Source organism: Otolemur garnettii, unplaced genomic scaffold (genome assembly GCF_000181295.1).
Source record: "Otolemur garnettii isolate 467f Iridium unplaced genomic scaffold, OtoGar3 scaffold00125, whole genome shotgun sequence".
Taxonomy (NCBI): domain Eukaryota; kingdom Metazoa; phylum Chordata; class Mammalia; order Primates; family Galagidae; genus Otolemur; species Otolemur garnettii.
The window spans coordinates 4,286,468-4,294,763 of NW_003852520.1; the positions used below are offsets into that span (position 1 = coordinate 4,286,468).

Here is an 8,296-nt window from a genome sequence, read left to right on the forward strand (position 1 = left end):
CCACCTCCGGCATATGGGGCTGGCGCCCCACTCCTTCGAGCCACAGGTGCCGCCCTGGTGCCAGGGTTCTTTGACTGATTCCTCCCCATATGTATTTTGAACTTATTTATATATTTATTATTTTTTTAAAGCTAGAATGTTACATTATCCTTAATTGTTATTAAGAGATAGTCTAGTTGGTGTCCTTTAGGAAGAAAGCAGGAGATTCTTGGGACCTGATTGATGGAGCCTGGGCTGATTGAGTGTAGAACCTATCTGCTAGCAAGTGTGCCATTCAACTCTCTCTGGGGAATTATGGATGTTAGGTCAAGAGGCTTTGTGGTATCACCAGCTTCCCCAATGTGCAAAGCTCTCCACACCTCTTTTAGAACTTGCCAATGTCTAGTGGCCAATCCTTGTTCTTCCAGCTGCTCAGCAAGTATTAAGGTCATTTTGCTGCCTATTTTGAGTCTGACTGGATCTCTAATTTGAGGAACTAGTGTCAAGTTCAGGCACCTCAGGGTGTGGACCTTGGCCCATCCCTTTGAGGACCCTCTGGAGCAAAGCAGCTGCTTGGTACACAGTTAACTTGTTCAGCAGGGATTTCGGGACATCTAGATAATAAAACACGCTGGATGATATTGGTTTCAAGGGTCCTGGACTGCACGTTTCACAGTACCTCTTTCAGGCACTGTCAAAGTGATGTGTTTGCTTGCTGTTATTCTGATCCACTCAGGATTTGAAGGCCATTTGGAATCTGAAACCAGCAGAATGAAATCAGATCCAGAGGCCACAGGATATAGACCTCACCACTAAGTTTTCAAATGAGCAGCTGATGATACCTGTGGCCCTTCTCCTACATGCCCTTCAAAAGCTCCCTTATGAATTTGCACCATGTTGGGATCCTCAAGGATTGGCCTTGCCTTCTCTCTCCTGGTTGGGGTGGGGCTGGGCCAGGACTTCTAGATGATGCTCCTAGGCTAGGGGCAACTCCCAAATAGTGAGGGGAAATGTTCCAGTCAGAGTGTCAGCCAGACCCCCAAACATATTCAAAAGCTGTGGCTTTCACCAAAGTCCAGTGCACAACAGATTTGAAATGCCACGGCTTTCACCTGCAGTTGGGAAAGAGGATTCTGCAGCTTGCTGTCTGCTTCCCAGTATTTCTCAGACCATGGTCATCTGAGGCCGGAGCCACCCCTCTCTAAGCCATCAGTTGTGGAGTTGAGGGATGATTCTCCAGGAGGAGCTTGTAGGGAGCTTCAGACAGATGCAGACCTACCCACTTTACAGGGTGTGAAAAGATCCCCCCAAATGGGAGACAGACTCAGCCAAGCCCCACACCTTGCCAATGATAGTGTAAGTGAGTCATAATTTCCTCCCACAGTGGGGGCAAGACACTCCTAGTTCACTGGGCCATACAATTGATAGGTCCCTCAGAGGTCACATCAGACATGTTTTGAGGGGCAAGATCTGTCTCCCTTTCATCCCCTGGATGGCTATGGATCCCACCATTTGCCAATGACAGCGAAAGTTATCTATGTAATCCTTGTTTTCATTCCACTGTGGGGGCTGGTTAAGGTCTAAAGCTCCTTCACCTCTCTGTTGCCTTGGTGTGTGGCAGCCCCTGTAGGTTGCCTGAGCTGGGATAGCACTATTTGGAGTAGCCCACATGGGATTGACCCGCCTCAGCAAGGGTCAATCTGTTGGCAATGAAAGAAAGAGTGGGGGATGGGCTGTGGTCATAAGGTGATTGTACCCAAAATTCTTCACTATTCTCTCAGGCAAGACAGCAACCCAGAGGAGGATACTCCTAGGTGTAGAAAAACTGGATCTTTGTTTTTTCACGGCACTCTACTGTGGGATGAGAGATTCTGTGTTTAGCTGCTTATGGAGAACTCCCAGGTGGAGGAGGGACTCCCCTTACTCTTCCTTTCAGGTCTAGGCTCCTCTGAATTCTTTCCCTTCCTCTTTTTTGTCTTCATCCTCAGATTATTTCAGTGGGGTTCCTGAATGCCTTAATTTCCTCTCCCTGTGGTCTACTCCCCCCAATTTCAACTGCTGTTTCATTTCAGTACAATTTTCCTCTTTCTGGATGGACCCTTCTAAGGAATGCTGCCTCTAGTCATCCAGACTGTTCCCTCCTCTGTCCTTGTGTCTTTTAATATTTGACTATCTTATATTTTGTTATGCTTCTCGTTGTTTTATACTACTTGAGGTTTGTTAGTTTTTTGATGTACATATTAATGTTTTCATTAATTTAGTGATTTTTAAGTCATTTTTTTTGCATTTTCTTATTCTTTTTTTCTCTCTTTTCTTTCTGGTATTCATATTACTTACTTAATAACGTTTCACATTTCTCTAAGGTGCTATTCAATTTTTTTAAAAATATTTTTTCTTACTACTTCAGACATTTTAGCTTATATTAATTAGTATTCAAATTGATTAATTCTTTTTCTGCCTGCTCAAATCTACTGTTAAGATTTTCTACTGAATTTTCTATCTTAATTATGATACTTTTAAACTCCAATATTCTCATTGGATTTCTTTTTATTATTTCTGTAACTTTTGATATTTGATGAGAAACTCTCATCATACCTTAAATTCTTTCAACATTACTTCATTTAGATTTTTGATCATATCTAATAACTCATTAGATATCTTTTTTTCCTAATTCAAAATCTAATCTCTTCAAATGCATTTTTTTGGTTCATCTTCCATTTTTTTCTTATGTCTGGGTCACATATTTCTGTTTCTTTGCATGTCTCACAATATTTTTTCAAAATTGCAATTGTGGATAATACATTACACCAACTCTGAATAGTGATTTCCTCTATTGTTGTTCTCTGGTGTTCTTGTTTTTATTATTATTTTCTTGCTTGCTTAATGACTGTGCTATCTATTATAGGGAAGTCTATTTCTCCCATAGTGTGTAGTCTCTGATGTTGCTCATTATAGGCTGAAGCCTCATGTATTTACATAGTTTCTGTGAAAACAAAATGTGACTGTGGTGTTAGGTGGACTCTCTTTGAATGTTATTTCTTTAACCACCTTATTATTCTGACCTCTTTGTTTCGTTTATATCATACTTATCTATTAACTTTATTCTACTGATAGATAATGGTTCTATTACCTTTGACCTCTCCATTTATGCCCTGTGACATAAATTTCTGCATAGTCTGAGTCCACTGAATTCAGGCCCTCTGACCAAGGAAGGGTATTTTCAGCCTTTGAGGCTTTCTCTGATCCTACTTTGGATAGAAATTTAAAGCTCCTTAGCTGGAAATGGAGAAAGGAGAATAAGGAACTCACGCTTCCTGGTTTTTCCACTCAGATTTTCCCTATATAACAAGATATGTGGTGTGTGTGTGCGTGTGTGTGTGTGTGTGTGTAGGTATATGAAAACTAGTGCCATCATGTTGCTGCTGCTGCACTGCATGTATTTTTTGCAGCTTCCTGCCATATATAGTGGAATCTGCCAATGTTGACCACCTTCTAAGGCTGCCAGGAATTGTTATTCTGCCACAGAAAGCTGTAGTTATAGGAGTTCCTTTTCAGTTGTGAAGCCCATTGGAAGAGTTTTCCTACCACAGAGAGTTATATGGTAAAGGGGGATTGTAATCTATACAGCTTCCTCATGTAAATTCTCATTATTAGCTGCCCTATATGGATCCTCATACAAAATAAAAGTTTTAAGTGGAGAAATTGGTATCACCAGGCTGCTAATATTTGCCCAGTTGGATCCATGACATAGAGATTTGGCAAATAGAATGTGCCAATGTTCTCTGGCTGATAAAACTACATTGAATAACTCTTATATACTAGTGAGCTGTAGAAGACATGAACCATAATTTAACATGACATTCCACTGAAACAGTTATTTTATAGGGCAGAGCTAAGGGAGTAATGAGTTCCTGGATTGAATTCCTCAGCCTCCACCTGTTGTTATGTTCTATAGGTCTTGCTGAACAAATGATTTTCAATTTTTTAAGCTTTTTGACCAATCTTCAGAGACATTGAATGATTTCCTTACAAAATTTTTGTCAAATAATAGATAACTTTTGGGCAGCACCTGTGGCTCAAAAGGGTAGGGCACTGGCCCCATATGCCAGAGGTGGTGGGTTCAAACCCACCCCTGGCAAAAAAAAAAAAAAAAATAGATAACTTTTTAGGAAAAGTTACCCTGAGTTTCTCACACTGCCATTCTGGAAGTTTATCACCTCTAAATATATTTAAGTGTACTGATGAAAAAATACTGTAGTTCATGTGCATCCAAAAATACTTATTTTCCTTCATTTTAAAATGATACTTTAGATGACTGTAGAATTTTGCATAGATCACTAATGTCATTAAGTATTTGAAAATATTCATGTTGTCCTCTGCTTTATGTTTTTTTTAAAAATTCAGTTGTTAGTCTTCCTGGGCTTCTGATATGCTTTTCTTTTTCTTTTTAAAGAGTCTTATATATATTTGGGTAGCATTGAAAAATTTATCGTGTTTGTGGTTTTAAAAGCTTATTAAATCTATGGGATGATATCTTTCAACAGTTTTGGAACTATTTCATCTTTTTGTTGACCAGACACTACTGCTACCTTATTATCTGGTCTTCTCTCTATGATTAAATTTGTATAAAATATAGACTGTTTTTTGAGTCCCATCTTTCTATTATACTTATTTCTGTATTTTCCAGATTTTATTTCTGTCTTGGATAATTTCTAAAGGATATATTTTGGTTTGATAACAGTGTTCACTGAGTACTTAACTCATCTAAATTACTTTCATTTCATTTATTATAATTTTAAGTGTTAGAAATCCTCCATAAATCACTGACTCTACTTTCATAGATTCTACCTTTCTCACAAAATTAATTCTTTATATATATATATATACACACACATATATATATATATTTAATCATAGCTGTGTACATTAATGTGGTCATGGGGTACAGTGTACTGGTTTTATATACAATTTGAAATATTTTCTTCAAACGGGTTAACACAGCCTTCATGGCATTTTCTTAGTTATTGTGTTAAAACATTTATATTCTAATTTTAGAGTTTCACATGTACACTTGTAAGATACACCATAGGTGTGGTCACACCAATCACCCTTCCTCCACCCATCCTCCCCCCCTTTTCCCCTTTCCCCATATTCTTGGGGTATAATTGGGTTATAGTTTTCATATAAAAGCCATAAATTAGTTTCATAGTAAGGCTGAGTACATTGGATACTTTTTCTTCCATTCTTGAGATACTTTGCTAAGAAGAATATATTCCAGCTCCATTCATATAAACATGAAGGAGGTAAAGATTCTACCGTTCTTTAAGGCTGCATAGTATTCCATGGAGTACATATACTACAATTTATTGATCCATTTGTGGGTCGATGGGCACTTGAGCTTCTTCCATGACTTAGCAATTATGAATTGGAATGCAATAAACATTCTGTTACAAATATCTTTGTTGTAGTGTGATTTTTTGTCTTCTAGATATATACCTAATAAAGCAATTACAGGATCAAATGGCAGGTCTATTTTTAGTTCTCTAAGTGTTCTCCAGACATCTTTCCAAAAGGAACATATTAGTTTGCATTCTCATCAGCAGTGCAGAAGTGTTCCCTTTTCTCCACATCCACGCCAGCATCTCTGGTTTGGGATTTTGCGATATGGGCTAATCTTACTGGAGTTAGGTGATATCTCAAAGTAGTTTTGATTTGCATTTCTCTAATGATTAAGGATGGTGAGCATTTTTTCATAAATCTGTAGGCCATGCACCTATCTTCTTTAGAGAAATTTCTCTTCAAGTCCCTTGCCCACCCTGAGATGGGATCACTTGTTTTTTTCTTGCTAATACATTTGCCCATTCTGAGGGATGTCTGCTTGCTTTACTTACTGTGTTCTTGGCTGTGGGGAAGCTCTTTAGTTTGATCAGGTCCCAATAGTGTATTTTTAATGTTGTTTGAATTGTGCAGGGGTCCGACTCATAAAATTTTTGCCCAGGCCAATTTCTTCAAGTGTTTTCCTTACACTTTTTTTCTAGCATTGTTATGGTTTAATGTCTTAACTTTAAATCTTTAATCCAGTGAGAGTTGTATTAGTTAATGGTGAAAGATGTGGGTCCAATTTCAGTCTTCTACAGGTTTCCAGACAGTTTGCCTAGCACCATATGTTAAATAGGGAACATTTTCCCCACTCAATGTTTTTAATTGGCTTGTCAAAGATCAAGTAATGGTAGGTAACTGGATTCATCTGTCAGCTTTCTATTCTGTTCCATACATCTAACTCTCTGTTTTTGTGCCAGTACCATGCTGTTTTAATATCTATTTATAGTATAATCTGAGGTCTGGTAGCATGATTCCACCTGCTTTGTTTTTATTCCTGAGTAATGTCTTGGCTATTTGAGGTTTTTTCTGATTCCATATAAAATGAAATATTATGTTTTCAATATCTTTAACATATGGCAGTGGAGCCTTAATAGAGATTGCATTAAAATTATATATTGCTTTGGGTAATATGTACATTTTAACAATGTTGATTCTTCCCAGCCATAAGCATGATATATTTTTCCATTTGTTAACATTTTCAGCTATTTCAGAGTTTCATAGTTCTCTTTATAGAGATCTTTCACATCCTTTGTTAGGTAAACTCCCAAATGTTTCATCTTCTTTGGTACTACTGTGAACAGAATAGAGTCCTTGACTGTGTTTTCAGCTTGGCTGCTGTTGGTATATATAAAGGCTACAGATTTATGAGTGTTGATTTTGTAATCTGAGACACTGCTGTATTCCTTGATCACTTCTTAGAGTTTTGTAGTACAATTCCTGGTGTTTTTCAGGTATACAATCATATCATCTGTGAAGAGTGAAAGTTTGATCTCTTCTGATCCTATATGGATACCCTTGATTGCCTTTTCTTTCTTAATTGCAATGGCTAAAACTTCCATTACAATGTTAAAGAGCAATGGGGACAATGGGCAACCTTGCCTGGTTCCCTATCTGAGTGGAAATGATTTCAATTTAACTCCATTCAGTACGATATTGACTGTGGGCTTGCTGTAGATGGCCTCTATTAATTTGAGAAATGTCCCTAATATGCCAATTTTCTTAAGTGTTCTGATCATGAAGGGATGCTGGATATTATCAAAATCGTTTTCTGCATCAATTGACAGAATCATATGGTCTTTTTTTTTAAATTTGTTTATGTGTTGAATTACGTTTATAGATTTATGTATGTTGAACCATCCTTGAGATCTTGGGATAAAACCCACTTGGTTGTGGTGTATAATTGTTTTGATATGTTGCTGGATTCTGTTGGTTAGGATCTTGTTGAATATTTTCACGTCAATATTCATTAGTGATATTGGTCTATAATTTTATTTTCTTTTTGGGTCTTTTCCTGGTTTAGGGATCAAGGTGATGTTAGCTTCATAGAATGCGTTGGGTAGTATTACTTTTTCTTTTATATTTTGGAAAAGGTTAAGGATATAGGTACTAGTTCCTCTTTAAAGTTTTGGTAGAAGTCTGATGTGAAGCCATCTGGTCCTGGGCTTTTCTTTTTAGGGAGATCTTGTATAGCTGATGCTATTTCAGAACTTTATATAGGCCTGTTCAACATTTCCACTTCATTCTGGATAAGTTTTGGGAGGTGGTATGTTTCCAAGTGTTGGTCGATTTCCCTCAGATTTTCATATTTCTGGGAATAAAGTTTCCTATAATATTCATTAAAGATTTTTTTGAATTTCTAAAGGGTCTGTTGTTATTTCATCTTTACTGTTTCTGATTGATGAGATTAGAAATTTTACTCTTTTTCGCTTGGTTAGGTTGAACAAAGGTTTATCTATTTTATTGACCTTTTCAGAAAACCAACTTTTTGATTTATTGATCTGTTGTATAATTCTTTTATTTTCAATTTCATTTAATTCTGCTCTAATTTTGGTTATTTCTTTTCTTCTGCTTGGTTTGGAAATGGAATGTTCTTCCTTTTCCAGTTGCTTGAGATGTCCCATTAAGTTGTTAACTTCCTCTCTTTCCATTCTCTTGAGGAAGGCTTGCAGTGCTATAAAATTCCTTCATAGGACTGCCTTTGCAGTATCCCAGAGGTTCTGATAACTTGTGCCTTCATTATTGTTTTGTTCTAAAAATTTGGTAATTTCCTTCTTAATCTGACCCATCTATAATTCAGCATAAGGTTATTTGTCTTCCATGTTTTTGTATGAGACTCCAGATTCCTGTTGTTACTGAGTTCAGCTCTTAATCCATGATGGTCTGAGAAGATGCACGGAATAATTTCTATTATTTTAAATTTACTGAGGTTAGACTT

General features: G+C 37.1%; 1 pseudogene across 1 annotated transcript in view; it reads right to left on the reverse strand.

The window, feature by feature from the left end:
* LOC100963230 overlaps window positions 1-875 on the reverse strand; it is an 11,293-nt pseudogene extending 10,418 nt beyond the window's left edge. The window contains exon 1 of the transcript XR_002775268.1: window positions 822-875. The product of XR_002775268.1 is annotated as a ferritin heavy chain-like (transcript). The remainder of the gene's footprint in view (window positions 1-821) is intronic.
* Between the last annotated feature and the right edge of the window lie 7,421 nt (window positions 876-8,296).